Source organism: Saccostrea echinata, unplaced genomic scaffold (assembly GCF_033153115.1).
Source record: "Saccostrea echinata isolate AGI-Se365-2 ecotype Australia unplaced genomic scaffold, CSIRO_AGI_Sech_v1 ptg000012l, whole genome shotgun sequence".
Lineage (NCBI taxonomy): Eukaryota > Metazoa > Mollusca > Bivalvia > Ostreida > Ostreidae > Saccostrea > Saccostrea echinata.
This window is the reverse complement of record NW_026889761.1, coordinates 88,720-108,057: the sequence shown is the minus strand read 5'-3', so window position 1 is coordinate 108,057 and position 19,338 is coordinate 88,720.

The following is a 19,338-nucleotide window of genomic DNA, read 5'->3' as shown; positions in this document are numbered from 1 at the left end:
TGGCATTAATTTTATTCAAAAGAACATTAAATTTTAAGCAGGATTAAATATTTTAATTGTCTATAAAAGCACCATAGAAGAACGGAGAGGCGATAGAGCAATAAATAATAATAAAAGACGGCAGGGGGTGGGGTTAGTATTTCACTTCCTGTGCTTTTAGAAATGGCGTTATATACACGATTTTTATTTCTTAATGTTGCTGAATAATTGTTCAAGAAGATAAAATAATATTTGGAAGGTTTTCAAAGCCATAGGCGACGAGAAATAAGGTTTTAATTAATTATTATTGGAATTTCGCAAAAGCGCGCCCTGGCGGATGGGTAGGGGGGTCGGTTTTTCGCCTCTAGGTCCTATACGGATTAAGATAGAGACTTGGCATTAATTTTATTCAAAAGAGCATTAAATTTCAAGCAGGACTAAATATTTTAATTGTCTATAAAAGCACCATAGAAGAACGGAGAAGCGATAGAGCACTAAGTAATAATAAAAGACGGCAGGGGGTGGGGTTAGTATTTCACTTCCTGTGCTTTTAAAAATGGCGTTATATACACGATTTTTATTTCTAAATGTTGCTGAATAATTGTTCAAGAAGATAAAATAATATTTGGAAGGTTTTCAAAGCCATAGGCGACGAGAAATAAGGTTTTAATTAATTATTATTGGAATTTCGCAAAAGCGCGCCCTGGCGGATGGGTAGGGGGGTCGGTTTTTCGCCTCTAGGTCCTATGCGGATTAAGATAGAGACTTGGCATTAATTTTATTCAAAAGAGCATTAAATTTCAAGCAGGACTAAATATTTTAATTGTCTATAAAAGCACTATACAAGAACGGAGAAGCGATAGAGCAATAAATAATGATAAAAAACGGCAGGGGGTGGGGTAGGTATTTCGCCTCCTGTGCTTTTAGAAATGGCGTTATATACACGATTTTTATTTCTAAATGTTGCTGAATAATTGTTCAAGAAGATAAAATAATATTTGGAAGGTTTTCAAAGCCATAGGCGACGAGAAATAAGGTTTTAATTAATTATTATTGGAATTTCGCAAAAGTGCGCCCTGGCGGATGGGTAGGGGGGGGGGGTCGGTTTTTCGCCTCTAGGTCCTATACGGATTAAGATAGAGACTTGGCATTAATTTTATTCAAAAGAACATTAAATTTTAAGCAGGATTAAATATTTTAATTGTCTATAAAAGCACTATACAAGAACGGAGAAGCGATAGAGCAATAAATAATGATAAAAAACGGCAGGGGGTGGGGTAGGTATTTCGCCTCCTGTGCTTTTAGAAATGGCGTTATATACACGATTTTTATTTCTAAATGTTGCTGAATAATTGTTCAAGAAGATAAAATAATATTTGGAAGGTTTTCAAAGCCATAGGCGACGAGAAATAAGGTTTTAATTAATTATTATTGGAATTTCGCAAAAGCGCGCCCTGGCGGATGGGTAGGGGGGGTCGGTTTTTCGCCTCTAGGTCCTATACGGATTAAGATAGAGACTTGGCATTAATTTTATTCAAAAGAACATTAAATTTTAAGCAGGATTAAATATTTTAATTGTCTATAAAAGCACCATAGAAGAACGGAGAGGCGATAGAGCAATAAATAATAATAAAAGACGGCAGGGGGTGGGGTTAGTATTTCACTTCCTGTGCTTTTAAAAATGGCGTTATATACACGATTTTTATTTCTAAATGTTGCTGAATAATTGTTCAAGAAGATAAAATAATATTTGGAAGGTTTTCAAAGCCATAGGCGACGAGAAATAAGGTTTTAATTAATTATTATTGGAATTTCGCAAAAGCGCGCCCTGGCGGATGGGTAGGGGGGTCGGTTTTTCGCCTCTAGGTCCTATACGGATTAAGATAGAGACTTGGCATTAATTTTATTCAAAAGAGCATTAAATTTCAAGCAGGACTAAATATTTTAATTGTCTATAAAAGCACCATAGAAGAACGGAGAAGCGATAGAGCACAAAGTAATAATAAAAGACGGCAGGGGGTGGGGTTAGTATTTCACTTCCTGTGCTTTTAAAAATGGCGTTATATACACGATTTTTATTTCTAAATGTTGCTGAATAATTGTTCAAGAAGATAAAATAATATTTGGAAGGTTTTCAAAGCCATAGGCGACGAGAAATAAGGTTTTAATTAATTATTATTGGAATTTCGCAAAAGCGCGCCCTGGCGGATGGGTAGGGGGGTTCGGTTTTTCGCCTCTAGGTCCTATGCGGATTAAGATAGAGACTTGGCATTAATTTTATTCAAAAGAGCATTAAATTTCAAGCAGGATTAAATATTTTAATTGTCTATAAAAGTACCATAGAAGAACGGAGAGGCGATAGAGCAATAAATAATAATAAAAGACGGCAGGGGGTGGGGTTAGTATTTCACTTCCTGTGCTTTTAAAAATGGCGTTATATACACGATTTTTATTTCTAAATGTTGCTGAATAATTGTTCAAGAAGATAAAATAATATTTGGTAGGTTTTCAAAGCCATAGGCGACGAGAAATAAGGTTTTAATTAATTATTATTGGAATTTCGCAAAAGCGCGCCCTGGCGGATGGGTAGGGGGGTCGGTTTTTCGCCTCTAGGTCCTATACGGATTAAGATAGAGACTTGGCATTAATTTTATTCAAAAGAGCATTAAATTTCAAGCAGGATTAAATATTTTAATTGTCTATAAAAGCACCATAGAAGAACGGAGAGGCGATAGAGCAATAAATAATAATAAAAGACGGCAGGGGGTGGGGTTAGTATTTCACTTCCTGTGCTTTTAAAAATGGCGTTATATACACGATTTTTATTTCTAAATGTTGCTGAATAATTGTTCAAGAAGATAAAATAATATTTGGAAGGTTTTCAAAGCCATAGGCGACGAGAAATAAGGTTTTAATTAATTATTATTGGAATTTCGCAAAAGCGCGCCCTGGCGGATGGGTAGGGGGGGTCGGTTTTTCGCCTCTAGGTCCTATACGGATTAAGATAGAGACTTGGCATTAATTTTATTCAAAAGAGCATTAAATTTCAAGCAGGATTAAATATTTTAATTGTCTATAAAAGCACCATAGAAGAACGGAGAGGCGATAGAGCAATAAATAATAATAAAAGACGGCAGGGGGTGGGGTTAGTATTTCACTTCCTGTGCTTTTAAAAATGGCGTTATATACACGATTTTTATTTCTAAATGTTGCTGAATAATTGTTCAAGAAGATAAAATAATATTTGGAAGGTTTTCAAAGCCATAGGCGACGAGAAATAAGGTTTTAATTAATTATTATTGGAATTTCGCAAAAGCGCGCCCTGGCGGATGGGTAGGGGGGTCGGTTTTTCGCCTCTAAGTCCTATACGGATTAAGATAGAGACTTGGCATTAATTTTATTCAAAAGAGCAATAAATTTCAAGCAGGATTAAATATTTTAATTGTCTATAAAAGTACCATAGAAGAACGGAGAGGCGATAGAGCAATAAATAATAATAAAAGACGGCAGTGGGTGGGGTTAGTATTTCACTTCCTGTGCTTTTAAAAATGGCGTTATATACACGATTTTTATTTCTAAATGTTGCTGAATAATTGTTCAAGAAGATAAAATAATATTTGGAAGGTTTTCAAAGCCATAGGCGACGAGAAATAAGGTTTTAATTAATTATTATTGGAATTTCGCAAAAGCGCGCCCTGGCGGATGGGTAGGGGGGGTCGGTTTTTCGCCTCTAGGTCCTATACGGATTAAGATAGAGACTTGGCATTAATTTTATTCAAAAGAGCATTAAATTTCAAGCAGGATTAAATATTTTAATTGTCTATAAAAGCACCATAGAAGAACGGAGAGGCGATAGAGCAATAAATAATAATAAAAGACGGCAGGGGGTGGGGTTAGTATTTCACTTCCTGTGCTTTTAGAAATGGCGTTATATACACGATTTTTATTTCTTAATGTTGCTGAATAATTGTTCAAGAAGATAAAATAATATTTGGAAGGTTTTCAAAGCCATAGGCGACGAGAAATAAGGTTTTAATTAATTATTATTGGAATTTCGCAAAAGCGCGCCCTGGCGGATGGGTAGGGTGGGGTCGGTTTTTCGCCTCTAGGTCCTATACGGATTAAGATAGAGACTTGGCATTAATTTTATTCAAAAGAGCATTAAATTTCAAGCAGGATTAAATATTTTAATTGTCTATAAAAGCACCATAGAAGAACGGAGAGGCGATAGAGCAATAAATAATAATAAAAGACGGCAGGGGGTGGGGTTAGTATTTCACTTCCTGTGCTTTTAGAAATGGCGTTATATACACGATTTTTATTTCTAAATGTTGCTGAATAATTGTTCAAGAAGATAAAATAATATTTGGTAGGTTATCAAAGCCATAGGCGACGAGAAATAAGGTTTTAATTAATTATTATTGGAATTTCGCAAAAGCGCGCCCTGGCGGTTGGGTAGGGGGGTCGGTTTTTCGCCTCTAGGTCCTATACGGATTAAGATAGAGACTTGGCATTAATTTTATTAAAAAGAGCATTAAATTTCAAGCAGGATTAAATATTTTAATTGTCTATAAAAGTACCATACAAGAACGGAGAAGCGATAAATATTTCCCTTTTTTAAAGAAAAATTTTCTTTTCTTTAGGGGAAATAATATATAATGAGTAATGATTAATTGTATATTTTAATTTTTTGTTTATTATTCTTTTTCTTTTTTTAATTTATTTTATTCGGTATTCATTAGAAAAATTCCTATACGTTTCAAATTTACCTGTGCGAAGATCAAAGAATAACGACCTGTCAATCATACGAGGGGAACAAAAGGTGTGAAATTTGATTGACAGGTTCAGTAGAGCCTAAGTACAGCTAAGGTATGTTACCTGTACTGTAGGGGTGTCATCAGCCAATTAAATTTACCTGTTCAAAGATCAAAAGCTTGCGACCTGTCAATCAAAAAGGGGGGAACAAAGGTGTGAAATTTGATTGACAGATCAGTTTAGCATATTAAAATTTTACGCTTAGATATGTTTTATTAATGCAAAAGATTTGAAATATAAATAAGTAGTCATTATAAAATTTATAATTGAAAAGACGAATTTATACATTAATTAATCTAGAGAATGGAAATCTATATATTAATTAATTAATTAATTAGATAATACATTTATTTATTATGCTAAATATTTTATAAAGTCGTTAGGGAAAGAACTTGCGGAGGAGGGAAGGGGGCATGGTTTACCGTTGTCGGCCGCCGTCCTACTCGGGCGTCGATATTCAGGAGCAGCAGACAAAGCAGCAGCGCACGGTATTCCCCGTCGACACCGGAGCACCGATGTCTGGTAGCAGCAGACAAAGCAGCAGCGCACGGTATTCCCCGTCGACACCGGAGCACCGATGTCTGGTAGCAGTCGACCGACCAGCCGTACTCCGCGCGGTTACCTGTGCAGTCGCTGAGATCGGGGTTGTGCCGCCGAGTCTTACGGTCGGTCACCTGCGCAAAGTCGCCGAGGTCAATTGCGGTTAGATAGGGGTATGTTTTTCGTTTATAGCTTCCTAACGGAATAAAATAGAATGGCAAAATAAGTTTTAATGAAAAGGGCATAAAATTCTAAACAAAACAAAATATTTAATTTAATTTACATTTTAATTTAATTTAATTACATTCTTTAGAAAAAAGGGCATTTTTCACCTATTGGGTAGTTCGGTTTTCATGTTATCATTATTGAACTGAATCTTGTTTGGAGCAAAAAATAAATTTTCAAGAAGGATTTATTGAGAAAGAGTATTTTAATTGTCTATAAAAGCACCATACAAGAACGGAGAAGTGATAGAGCAATAAATAATTATAAAAAACGGCAGGGGTGGGGTTAGTATTTCACTTCCTGTGCTTTTAAAAATGGCGTTATACACACAATTTTTATTTCTAAATGTTGCTGAATAATTGTTCAAGAAGATAAAATAATATTTGGAAGGTTTTCAAAGCCATAGGCGACGAGAAATAAGGTTTTAATTAATTATTATTGGAATTTCGCAAAAGCGCGCCCTGGCGGATGGGTAGGGGGGTCGGTTTTTCGCCTCTAAGTCCTATACGGATTAAGATAGAGACTTGGCATTAATTTTATTCAAAAGAGCAATAAATTTCAAGCAGGATTAAATATTTTAATTGTCTATAAAAGTACCATAGAAGAACGGAGAGGCGATAGAGCAATAAATAATAATAAAAGACGGCAGTGGGTGGGGTTAGTATTTCACTTCCTGTGCTTTTAAAAATGGCGTTATATACACGATTTTTATTTCTAAATGTTGCTGAATAATTGTTCAAGAAGATAAAATAATATTTGGAAGGTTTTCAAAGCCATAGGCGACGAGAAATAAGGTTTTAATTAATTATTATTGGAATTTCGCAAAAGCGCGCCCTGGCGGATGGGTAGGGGGGGTCGGTTTTTCGCCTCTAGGTCCTATACGGATTAAGATAGAGACTTGGCATTAATTTTATTCAAAAGAGCATTAAATTTCAAGCAGGATTAAATATTTTAATTGTCTATAAAAGCACCATAGAAGAACGGAGAGGCGATAGAGCAATAAATAATAATAAAAGACGGCAGGGGGTGGGTTAGTATTTCACTTCCTGTGCTTTTAGAAATGGCGTTATATACACGATTTTTATTTCTAAATGTTGCTGAATAATTGTTCAAGAAGATAAAATAATATTTGGTAGGTTATCAAAGCCATAGGCGACGAGAAATAAGGTTTTAATTAATTATTATTGGAATTTCGCAAAAGCGCGCCCTGGCGGTTGGGTAGGGGGGTCGGTTTTTCGCCTCTAGGTCCTATACGGATTAAGATAGAGACTTGGCATTAATTTTATTAAAAAGAGCATTAAATTTCAAGCAGGATTAAATATTTTAATTGTCTATAAAAGTACCATACAAGAACGGAGAAGCGATAAATATTTCCCTTTTTTAAAGAAAAATTTTCTTTTCTTTAGGGGAAATAATATATAATGAGTAATGATTAATTGTATATTTTAATTTTTTGTTTATTATTCTTTTTCTTTTTTTAATTTATTTTATTCGGTATTCATTAGAAAAATTCCTATACGTTTCAAATTTACCTGTGCGAAGATCAAAGAATAACGACCTGTCAATCATACGAGGGGAACAAAAGGTGTGAAATTTGATTGACAGGTTCAGTAGAGCCTAAGTACAGCTAAGGTATGTTACCTGTACTGTAGGGGTGTCATCAGCCAATTAAATTTACCTGTTCAAAGATCAAAAGCTTGCGACCTGTCAATCAAAAAGGGGGGAACAAAGGTGTGAAATTTGATTGACAGATCAGTTTAGCATATTAAAATTTTACGCTTAGATATGTTTTATTAATGCAAAAGATTTGAAATATAAATAAGTAGTCATTATAAAATTTATAATTGAAAAGACGAATTTATACATTAATTAATCTAGAGAATGGAAATCTATATATTAATTAATTAATTAATTAGATAATACATTTATTTATTATGCTAAATATTTTATAAAGTCGTTAGGGAAAGAACTTGCGGAGGAGGGAAGGGGGCATGGTTTACCGTTGTCGGCCGCCGTCCTACTCGGGCGTCGATATTCAGGAGCAGCAGACAAAGCAGCAGCGCACGGTATTCCCCGTCGACACCGGAGCACCGATGTCTGGTAGCAGCAGACAAAGCAGCAGCGCACGGTATTCCCCGTCGACACCGGAGCACCGATGTCTGGTAGCAGTCGACCGACCAGCCGTACTCCGCGCGGTTACCTGTGCAGTCGCTGAGATCGGGGTTGTGCCGCCGAGTCTTACGGTCGGTCACCTGCGCAAAGTCGCCGAGGTCAATTGCGGTTAGATAGGGGTATGTTTTTCGTTTATAGCTTCCTAACGGAATAAAATAGAATGGCAAAATAAGTTTTAATGAAAAGGGCATAAAATTCTAAACAAAACAAAATATTTAATTTAATTTACATTTTAATTTAATTTAATTACATTCTTTAGAAAAAAGGGCATTTTTCACCTATTGGGTAGTTCGGTTTTCATGTTATCATTATTGAACTGAATCTTGTTTGGAGCAAAAAATAAATTTTCAAGAAGGATTTATTGAGAAAGAGTATTTTAATTGTCTATAAAAGCACCATACAAGAACGGAGAAGTGATAGAGCAATAAATAATTATAAAAAACGGCAGGGGTGGGGTTAGTATTTCACTTCCTGTGCTTTTAAAAATGGCGTTATACACACAATTTTTATTTCTAAATGTTGCTGAATAATTGTTCAAGAAGATAAAATAATATTTGGAAGGTTTTCAAAGCAATACGCGACGAGAAATAAGGTTTTAATTAATTATTATTGGAATTTCGCAAAAGCGCGCCCTGGCTGACGGGTAGGGAGGTCGGTTTTTCGCCTCTAGGTCCTATACGGATTAAGATAGAGACTTGGCATTAATTTTATTCAAAAGAGCATTAAATTTCAAGCAGGATTAAATATTTTAATTGTCTATTAAAGCACCATAGAAGAACGGAGAAGTGATAGAGCAATAAATAATTACAAAATTTTGGCTTTAATATCGACTACTTACCCTTTGTGGCGTTGGTCTTTTTTTCTTTATTGGCATTGTTAACTCTGCATGTCTTTCTTACCTTCCTTGAGGGGGGGGGGGCTTGCTTTTCGTTAGAATTGCCTCCTGTAGCACCGTTAGAAGGCGATTCTGCATTATAAATGTAGAAGAAGGCTTCACAGGCAGCAAAATACTTGTTAGAGGACTTTTCCTTTGTGCCGTTGGTCTTTTTTTCTTCATTAGCATTGTTAACTGTGCATGTCTTTCTTACCTTCCTTGAGGGGGGGCCTTGCTTTTCGTTAGAATTGCCTCCTGTAGCATCGTTAGAATGCGATTCTGCATTATAAATGTAGAAGAAGGCTTCACAGGCAGCAAGATACTTGTTAGAGGACTTAGCTGTTGTGGATGCCATTGTAAATTATCCGAGAATATGACTTTTCTTAAATAAATTAATTTTTCAAGGAAAGATTAAAAAATCCCCTTTTTATACCGGTATATGAGAAGTAAAGAAATGCCAATAAAGGATAGACAACTATAATTTTCTTTGGTATTCAACGGCAGATTATATCAGATATACTGATTCAGTTCTCCAGTTACAAGTAACCGTCAACTGATGAATGAATATTGAGACACTCCTTATATACTATGGAAAATAATTAAGAATAAGTATCCATTATCTCCTCGAGGAATACTCGATTATTAAGGATAAGTATGCAGTACCTCTTCGAGGTTTAAAATTTACCTGTGCGAACATCAAAAGATAGCGACCTGTCAATCATACGAGGGGAACAAAGGTGTGAAATTTGATTGACAGGTTCAGTGGAGCATATTAACTGAAGTCCAGTATAGATAATTTACCTGTACTGCACAGGTGTCATCAGCCAATAAAATCTACCTGTTCAAAGATCAAAAGATAGCGACCTGTCAATCATACGAGGGGAACAAAAGGTGTGAAATTTGATTGACAGGTTCAGTGGAGCATGTTAACTGAAGTCCAGTATAGGTAATTTACCTGTACTGCACAGGTGTCATCAGCCAATAAAATCTACCTGTTCAAAGATCAAAAGATAGCGACCTGTCAATCATACGAGGGGAACAAAAGGTGTTAGTTTAATTCAAAAGCATAGGCAATCAATTTTTAATAAAAATTCTCATAAACAATACGGAGAATCTAGGGCTATTTCAAAAGTGGGTACCAGATACCCACTTTTAACTCAAAGACCTTAGATTCTCCAAAAATCCTTTATGGGGTTAAAAATTTTATTTCTGACCCTATCTGAAGGTTCTTTATATCATTTTCTTCGTCTTTTCAAGACGAGAAAGAATATGTAATCAGATTTGTTGTAGGATACCTAATAAAAATTTCAGCCCCTAAACTCCTTTGAATTTGGACTTAGAAAATTTCATCGCACTATTTAAAATGTTTTTTAGAGCTTTTTTTCTGAATTTATCAAGAAATATGGACATTCTATATATCACTAATTACATCTTACAGAGCAGAACACACTGATATCAAAGATATTATCATATCTCAATTTAAAGGGAGGTTAAGCCCCTATTAGGAGTTTTCGGAGTGCGTTAAAAAATTCTAAGTCCAAATTTCAGAGTTTTAAGGGCCTAACATTCTTAAAAGATCTTATATGATAAAATTGATTACATATTCTTTCTCGTCTCATTGAGACAAAGAAAATGATGTAAAACACATGAGGATAGCTCTACAATTAAGAATTTCATCCCCAAAAAGGAATTATTTCAAAGTGGAAATTAGGGTCATATGAAACTCCCAAAAATGAACAAGGTTTTTAGGGTCCAAAATTTTATTTCTGATCCTATCTAAAGGTTCTTTATATCATTTTCTTCGTCTTTTCAAGACGAGAAAGAATATGCAATCAGATTTTCAGTGGGGTATATAATAAAAATTTCAGCCCCTCAACTCCTTTGAATTTGGACTTAGAAAATTATTCGTCTTTAGTGAGGGCTGCAATATGGTCTCAAGTCACTTATTCAAACATGAATATAACTTCAATATGCTATTAGTTTAATTCAAAAGCATAGGCAATCAATTTTTAATAAAAATTCTCATAAACAATACGGAGAATCTAGGGCTATTTCAAAAGTGGGTACCAGATACCCACTTTTAACTCAAAGACCTTAGATTCTCCAAAAATCCTTTATGGGGTTAAAAATTTTATTTCTGACCCTATCTGAAGGTTCTTTATATCATTTTCTTCGTCTTTTCAAGACGAGAAAGAATATGTAATCAGATTTGTTGTAGGATACCTAATAAAAATTTCAGCCCCTAAACTCCTTTGAATTTGGACTTAGAAAATTTCATCGCACTATTTAAAATGCTTTTTAGAGCTTTTTTTCTGAATGTATCAAGAAATATGGACATTCTATATATCACTAATTACATCTTACAGAGCAGAACACACTGATATCAAAGATATTATCATATCTCAATTTAAAGGGAGGTTAAGCCCCTATTAGGAGTTTTCGGAGTGCGTTAAAAAATTCTAAGTCCAAATTTCAGAGTTTTAAGGGCCTAACATTCTTAAAAGATCTTATATGATAAAATTGATTACATATTCTTTCTCGTCTCATTGAGACGAAGAAAATGATGTAAAACACATGAGGATAGCTCTACAATTAAGAATTTCATCCCCAAAAAGGAATTATTTCAAAGTGGAAATTAGGGTTAGATGAAACTCCCAAAAATGAACAAGGTTTTTAGGGTCCAAATTTTTATTTGTGATCCTATCTAAAGGTTCTTTATATCATTTTCTTCGTCTTTTCAAGACGAGAAAGAATATGTAATCAGATTTTCAGTGGGGTATATAATAAAAATTTCAGCCCCTCAACTCCTTTGAATTTGGACTTAGAAAATTATTCGTCTTTAGTGAGGGCTGCAATATGGTCTCAAGTCACTTATTCAAACATGAATATAACTTCAATATGCTATTAGTTTAATTCAAAAGCATAGGCAATCAATTTTTAATAAAAATTCTCATAAACAATACGGAGAATCTAGGGCTATTTCAAAAGTGGGTACCAGATACCCACTTTTAACTCAAAGACCTTAGATTCTCCAAAAATCCTTTATGGGGTTAAAAATTTTATTTGTGACCCTATCTGAAGGTTCTTTATATCATTTTCTTCGTCTTTTCAAGACGAGAAAGAATATGTAATCAGATTTGTTGTAGGATACCTAATAAAAATTTCAGCCCCTAAACTCCTTTGAATTTGGACTTAGAAAATTTCATCGCACTATTTAAAATGCTTTTTAGAGCTTTTTTTCTGAATGTATCAAGAAATATGGACATTCTATATATCACTAATTACATCTTACAGAGCAGAACACATTGATATCAAAGATATTATCATATCTCAATTTAAAGGGAGTTTTAGCCCCTATTAGGAGTTTTCGGAGTGCGTTAAAAAATTCTAAGTCCAAATTTCAGAGTTTTAAGGGCCTAACATTCTTAAAAGATCTTATATGATAAAATTGATTACATATTCTTTCTCGTCTCATTGAGACAAAGAAAATGATGTAAAACACATGAGGATAGCTCTACAATTAAGAATTTCATCCCCAAAAAGGAATTATTTCAAAGTGGAAATTAGGGTTAGATGAAACTCCCAAAAATGAACAAGGTTTTTAGGGTCCAAAATTTTATTTCTGATCCTATCTAAAGGTTCTTTATATCATTTTCTTCGTCTTTTCAAGTCGAGAAAGAATATGTAATCAGATTTTCAGTGGGGTATATAATAAAAATTTCAGCCCCTCAACTCCTTTGAATTTGGACTTAGAAAATTATTCGTCTTTAGTGAGGGCTGCAATATGGTCTCAAGTCACTTATTCAAACATGAATATAACTTCAATATGCTATTAGTTTAATTCAAAAGCATAGGCAATCAATTTTTAATAAAAATTCTCATAAACAATACGGAGAATCTAGGGCTATTTCAAAAGTGGGTACCAGATACCCACTTTTAACTCAAAGACCTTAGATTCTCCAAAAATCCTTTATGGGGTTAAAAATTTTATTTGTGACCCTATCTGAAGGTTCTTTATATCATTTTCTTCGTCTTTTCAAGACGAGAAAGAATATGTAATCAGATTTGTTGTAGGATACCTAATAAAAATTTCAGCCCCTAAACTCCTTTGAATTTGGACTTAGAAAATTTCATCGCACTATTTAAAATGCTTTTTAGAGCTTTTTTTCTGAATGTATCAAGAAATATGGACATTCTATATATCACTAATTACATCTTACAGAGCAGAACACATTGATATCAAAGATATTATCATATCTCAATTTAAAGGGAGTTTTAGCCCCTATTAGGAGTTTTCGGAGTGCGTTAAAAAATTCTAAGTCCAAATTTCAGAGTTTTAAGGGCCTAACATTCTTAAAAGATCTTATATGATAAAATTGATTACATATTCTTTCTCGTCTCATTGAGACAAAGAAAATGATGTAAAACACATGAGGATAGCTCTACAATTAAGAATTTCATCCCCAAAAAGGAATTATTTCAAAGTGGAAATTAGGGTTAGATGAAACTCCCAAAAATGAACAAGGTTTTTAGGGTCCAAAATTTTATTTCTGATCCTATCTAAAGGTTCTTTATATCATTTTCTTCGTCTTTTCAAGTCGAGAAAGAATATGTAATCAGATTTTCAGTGGGGTATATAATAAAAATTTCAGCCCCTCAACTCCTTTGAATTTGGACTTAGAAAATTATTCGTCTTTAGTGAGGGCTGCAATATGGTCTCAAGTCACTTATTCAAACATGAATATAACTTCAATATGCTATTAGTTTAATTCAAAAGCATAGGCAATCAATTTTTAATAAAAATTCTCATAAACAATACGGAGAATCTAGGGCTATTTCAAAAGTGGGTACCAGATACCCACTTTTAACTCAAAGACCTTAGATTCTCCAAAAATCCTTTATGGGGTTAAAAATTTTATTTCTGACCCTATCTGAAGGTTCTTTATATCATTTTCTTCGTCTTTTCAAGACGAGAAAGAATATGTAATCAGATTTGTTGTAGGATACCTAATAAAAATTTCAGCCCCTAAACTCCTTTGAATTTGGACTTAGAAAATTTCATCGCACTATTTAAAATGCTTTTTAGAGCTTTTTTTCTGAATGTATCAAGAAATATGGACATTCTATATATCACTAATTACATCTTACAGAGCAGAACACACTGATATCAAAGATATTATCATATCTCAATTTAAAGGGAGTTTTAGCCCCTATTAGGAGTTTTCGGAGTGCGTTAAAAAATTCTAAGTCCAAATTTCAGAGTTTTAAGGGCCTAACATTCTTAAAAGATCTTATATGATAAAATTGATTACATATTCTTTCTCGTCTCATTGAGACAAAGAAAATGATGTAAAACACATGAGGATAGCTCTACAATTAAGAATTTCATCCCCAAAAAGGAATTATTTCAAAGTGGAAATTAGGGTTAGATGAAACTCCCAAAAATGAACAAGGTTTTTAGGGTCCAAAATTTTATTTCTGATCCTATCTAAAGGTTCTTTATATCATTTTCTTCGTCTTTTCAAGTCGAGAAAGAATATGTAATCAGATTTTCAGTGGGGTATATAATAAAAATTTCAGCCCCTCAACTCCTTTGAATTTGGACTTAGAAAATTATTCGTCTTTAGTGAGGGCTGCAATATGGTCTCAAGTCACTTATTCAAACATGAATATAACTTCAATATGCTATTAGTTTAATTCAAAAGCATAGGCAATCAATTTTTAATAAAAATTCTCATAAACAATACGGAGAATCTAGGGCTATTTCAAAAGTGGGTACCAGATACCCACTTTTAACTCAAAGACCTTAGATTCTCCAAAAATCCTTTATGGGGTTAAAAATTTTATTTCTGACCCTATCTGAAGGTTCTTTATATCATTTTCTTCGTCTTTTCAAGACGAGAAAGAATATGTAATCAGATTTGTTGTAGGATACCTAATAAAAATTTCAGCCCCTAAACTCCTTTGAATTTGGACTTAGAAAATTTCATCGCACTATTTAAAATGCTTTTTAGAGCTTTTTTTCTGAATGTATCAAGAAATATGGACATTCTATATATCACTAATTACATCTTACAGAGCAGAACACATTGATATCAAAGATATTATCATATCTCAATTTAAAGGGAGTTTTAGCCCCTATTAGGAGTTTTCGGAGTGCGTTAAAAAATTCTAAGTCCAAATTTCAGAGTTTTAAGGGCCTAACATTCTTAAAAGATCTTATATGATAAAATTGATTACATATTCTTTCTCGTCTCATTGAGACAAAGAAAATGATGTAAAACACATGAGGATAGCTCTACAATTAAGAATTTCATCCCCAAAAAGGAATTATTTCAAAGTGGAAATTAGGGTTAGATGAAACTCCCAAAAATGAACAAGGTTTTTAGGGTCCAAAATTTTATTTCTGATCCTATCTAAAGGTTCTTTATATCATTTTCTTCGTCTTTTCAAGTCGAGAAAGAATATGCAATCAGATTTTCAGTGGGGTATATAATAAAAATTTCAGCCCCTCAACTCCTTTGAATTTGGACTTAGAAAATTATTCGTCTTTAGTGAGGGCTGCAATATGGTCTCAAGTCACTTATTCAAACATGAATATAACTTCAATATGCTATTAGTTTAATTCAAAAGCATAGGCAATCAATTTTTAATAAAAATTCTCATAAACAATACGGAGAATCTAGGGCTATTTCAAAAGTGGGTACCAGATACCCACTTTTAACTCAAAGACCTTAGATTCTCCAAAAATCCTTTATGGGGTTAAAAATTTTATTTGTGACCCTATCTGAAGGTTCTTTATATCATTTTCTTCGTCTTTTCAAGACGAGAAAGAATATGTAATCAGATTTGTTGTAGGATACCTAATAAAAATTTCAGCCCCTCAACTCCTTTGAATTTGGACTTAGAAATTTTCAGTGCGCTAATTAAAGTGCTTTTTGGGGCTGTTTTCTTTAAATTTCAAGCAAAATACACATACTTTATATCATTATGTTCATCTTACAGAGCAGAAAACAATGATACCAAAGATATTATCATATCTTGATTTAAAGGGAGTTTTAGCCCCTATTAGGAGTTTTCGGAGTGCGTTAAAAAATTCTAAGTCCAAATTTCAGAGTTTTAAGGGCCTAACATTCTTAAAAGATATCTTAAGATAAAATTGATTACATATTCTTTCTCGTCTCATTGAGACAAAGAAAATGATGTAAAACACATGAGGATAGCTCTACAATTAAAAATTTCATCCCCAAAAAGGAATTATTTCAAAGTAGAAATTAGGGTTAGATGAAACTCCCAGAAATGAACAAGGTTTTTAGGGTCCAAATTTTTATTTGTGACCCTATCTAAAGGTTCTTTATATCATTTTCTTCGTCTTTTCAAGACGAGAAAGAATATGTAATCAGATTTGTTGTAGGATACCTAATAAAAATTTCAGCCCCTCATCTCCTTTGAATTTGGACTTAGAAATTTTCAGTGCGCTAATTAAAGTGCTTTTTGGGGCTGTTTTCTTTAAATTTCAAGCAAAATACACATACTTTATATCATTATATTCATCTTACAGAGCAGAAAACAATGATACCAAAGATATTATCATATCTTGATTTAAAGGGAGTTTTAGCCCCTATTGGGAGTTTTTGGAGTGCGTTAAAAAATTCTAAGTCCAAATTTCAGAGTTTTAAGGGCCTAACATTCTTAAAAGATATCTTAAGATAAAATTGATTACATATTCTTTCTCGTCTCATTGAAACAAAGAAAATGATGTAAAACACATGAGGATAGCTCTACAATTAAGAATTTCATCCCCAAAAAGGAATTATTTCAAAGTAGAAATTAGGGTTAGATGAAACTCCCAGAAATGAACAAGGTTTTTAGGGTCCAAATTTTTATTTGTGACCCTATCTAAAGGTTCTTTATATCATTTTCTTCGTCTTTTGGAGACGAGAAAGAATATGTAATCAGATTTGTTGTAGGATACCTAATAAAAATTTCAGCCCCTCAACTCCTTTGAATTTGGACTTAGAAATTTTCAGTGCGCTAATTAAAGTGCTTTTTGGGGCTGTTTTCTTTAAATTTCAAGCAAAATACACATACTTTATATCATTATGTTCATCTTACAGAGCAGAAAACAATGATACCAAAGATATTATCATATCTTGATTTAAAGGGAGTTTTAGCCCCTATTAGGAGTTTTCGGAGTGCGTTAAAAAATTCTAAGTCCAAATTTCAGAGTTTTAAGGGCCTAACATTCTTAAAAGATATCTTAAGATAAAATTGATTACATATTCTTTCTCGTCTCATTGAAACAAAGAAAATGATGTAAAACACATGAGGATAGCTCTACAATTAAGAATTTCATCCCCAAAAAGGAATTATTTCAAAGTAGAAATTAGGGTTAGATGAAACTCCCAGAAATGAACAAGGTTTTTAGGGTCCAAATTTTTATTTGTGACCCTATCTAAAGGTTCTTTATATCATTTTCTTCGTCTCTTCGAGACGAGAAAGAATATGTAATCAGATTTGTTGTAGGATACCTAATAAAAATTTCAGCCCCTCAACTCCTTTGAATTTGGACTTAGAAATTTTCAGTGCGCTAATTAAAGTGCTTTTTGGGGCTGTTTTCTTTAAATTTCAAGCAAAATACACATACTTTATATCATTATGTTCATCTTACAGAGCAGAAAACAATGATACCAAAGATATTATCATATCTTGATTTAAAGGGAGTTTTAGCCCCTATTAGGAGTTTTCGGAGTGCGTTAAAAAATTCTAAGTCCAAATTTCAGAGTTTTAAGGGCCTAACATTCTTAAAGGATATCTTAAGATAAAATTGATTACATATTCTTTCTCGTCTCATTGAGACTAAGAAAATGATGTAAAACACATGAGGATAGCTCTACAATTAAAAATTTCATCCCCAAAAAGGAATTATTTCAAAGTAGAAATTAGGGTTAGATGAAACTCCCAGAAATGAACAAGGTTTTTAGGGTCCAAATTTTTATTTGTGACCCTATCTAAAGGTTCTTTATATCATTTTCTTCGTCTTTTCAAGACGAGAAAGAATATGTAATCAGATTTGTTGTAGGATACCTAATAAAAATTTCAGCCCCTCATCTCCTTTGAATTTGGACTTAGAAATTTTCAGTGCGCTAATTAAAGTGCTTTTTGGGGCTGTTTTCTTTAAATTTCAAGCAAAATACACATACTTTATATCATTATATTCATCTTACAGAGCAGAAAACAATGATACCAAAGATATTATCATATCTTGATTTAAAGGGAGTTTTAGCCCCTATTAGGAGTTTTCGGAGTGCGTTAAAAAATTCTAAGTCCAAATTTCAGAGTTTTAAGGGCCTAACATTCTTAAAAGATATCTTAAGATAAAATTGATTACATATTCTTTCTCGTCTCATTGAGACAAAGAAAATGATGTAAAACACATGAGGATAGCTCTACAATTAAAAATTTCATCCCCAAAAAGGAATTATTTCAAAGTAGAAATTAGGGTTAGATGAAACTCCCAGAAATGAACAAGGTTTTTAGGGTCCAAATTTTTATTTGTGACCCTATCTAAAGGTTCTTTATATCATTTTCTTCGTCTCTTTTGAAGTCTAAAATAATATTAATAAGGTTGTAAATTATTATTTTCTATTCTACAATTCATTTGATTATATATTCTTTTTTGTCTCAATGAGAGGAAAAAAATGATATAAAAAACTTTTACCTAGCTCTATAAATAAAAGATTTATACCCTTATGAGTATGTTTTTCACATGCATTGAAAAATTTCTAAGTCCAAAAATATATTAAATTAGCTCATAGAATTTTTATTTTTTAAGTTACAATGAATCTGATTAGATATAATTCTTTGTCTCAATGAGACGAAGAAAATGATATAAAAAACTTTTACCTAGCTCTATAAATAAAAAATTTATAGCCTTATGAGTATGTTTTTTACACGCGTCGAAGATTTCTAAGTCCAAATAACACTTTTTAGGTTATAAAATTTTTATTTTTTAAGTTACAATTAATCTGATTACATATTCTTTTTTGTCTTAACGAGTCGAAGAAAATGATATAAAGAATTTTGTTGTAGGTCAATTTATAATATATTTTTAGCAAAGTGGGTATTGAATACCCACTTTTAAGATTGACCTTAATTTTAAAGGTTTTTTGGAGGTAACTTTTTTATTTTTTAAGTTACAATAAATCTGATTAGATATAATTCTTTGTCTCAATGAGACGAAGAAAATGATATAAAAAACTTTTACCTAGCTCTATAAATAAAAAATTTATAGCCTTATGAGTATGTTTTTTATACGCGTCAAAAATTTCTAAGTCCAAATAACACTATTTAGGTTATAAAATTTTTATTTTTTAAGTTACAATTAATCTGATTACATATTCCTTTTTGTCTTAATGAGACGAAGAAAATGATATAAAGAATTTTGTTGTAGGTCAATAAATAATATATTTTTAGCAAAGTGGGTATTGAATACCCATCTTTAAGTGGGTATTGAATACCCACTTTTAAGATTGACCTTAATTTTAAAGGTTTTATGGAGGTAACTTTTTTATTTTTCAAGATAAAATAAATCTGATTAGATATAATTCTTTGTCTCAATGAGACGAAGAAAATGATATAAAAAAGTTTTACCTAGCTCTATAAATAAAAAATTTATACCCTTATGAGTATGTTTTTCAAACGCGTCAAAAATTTCTAAGTCCAAAATTACA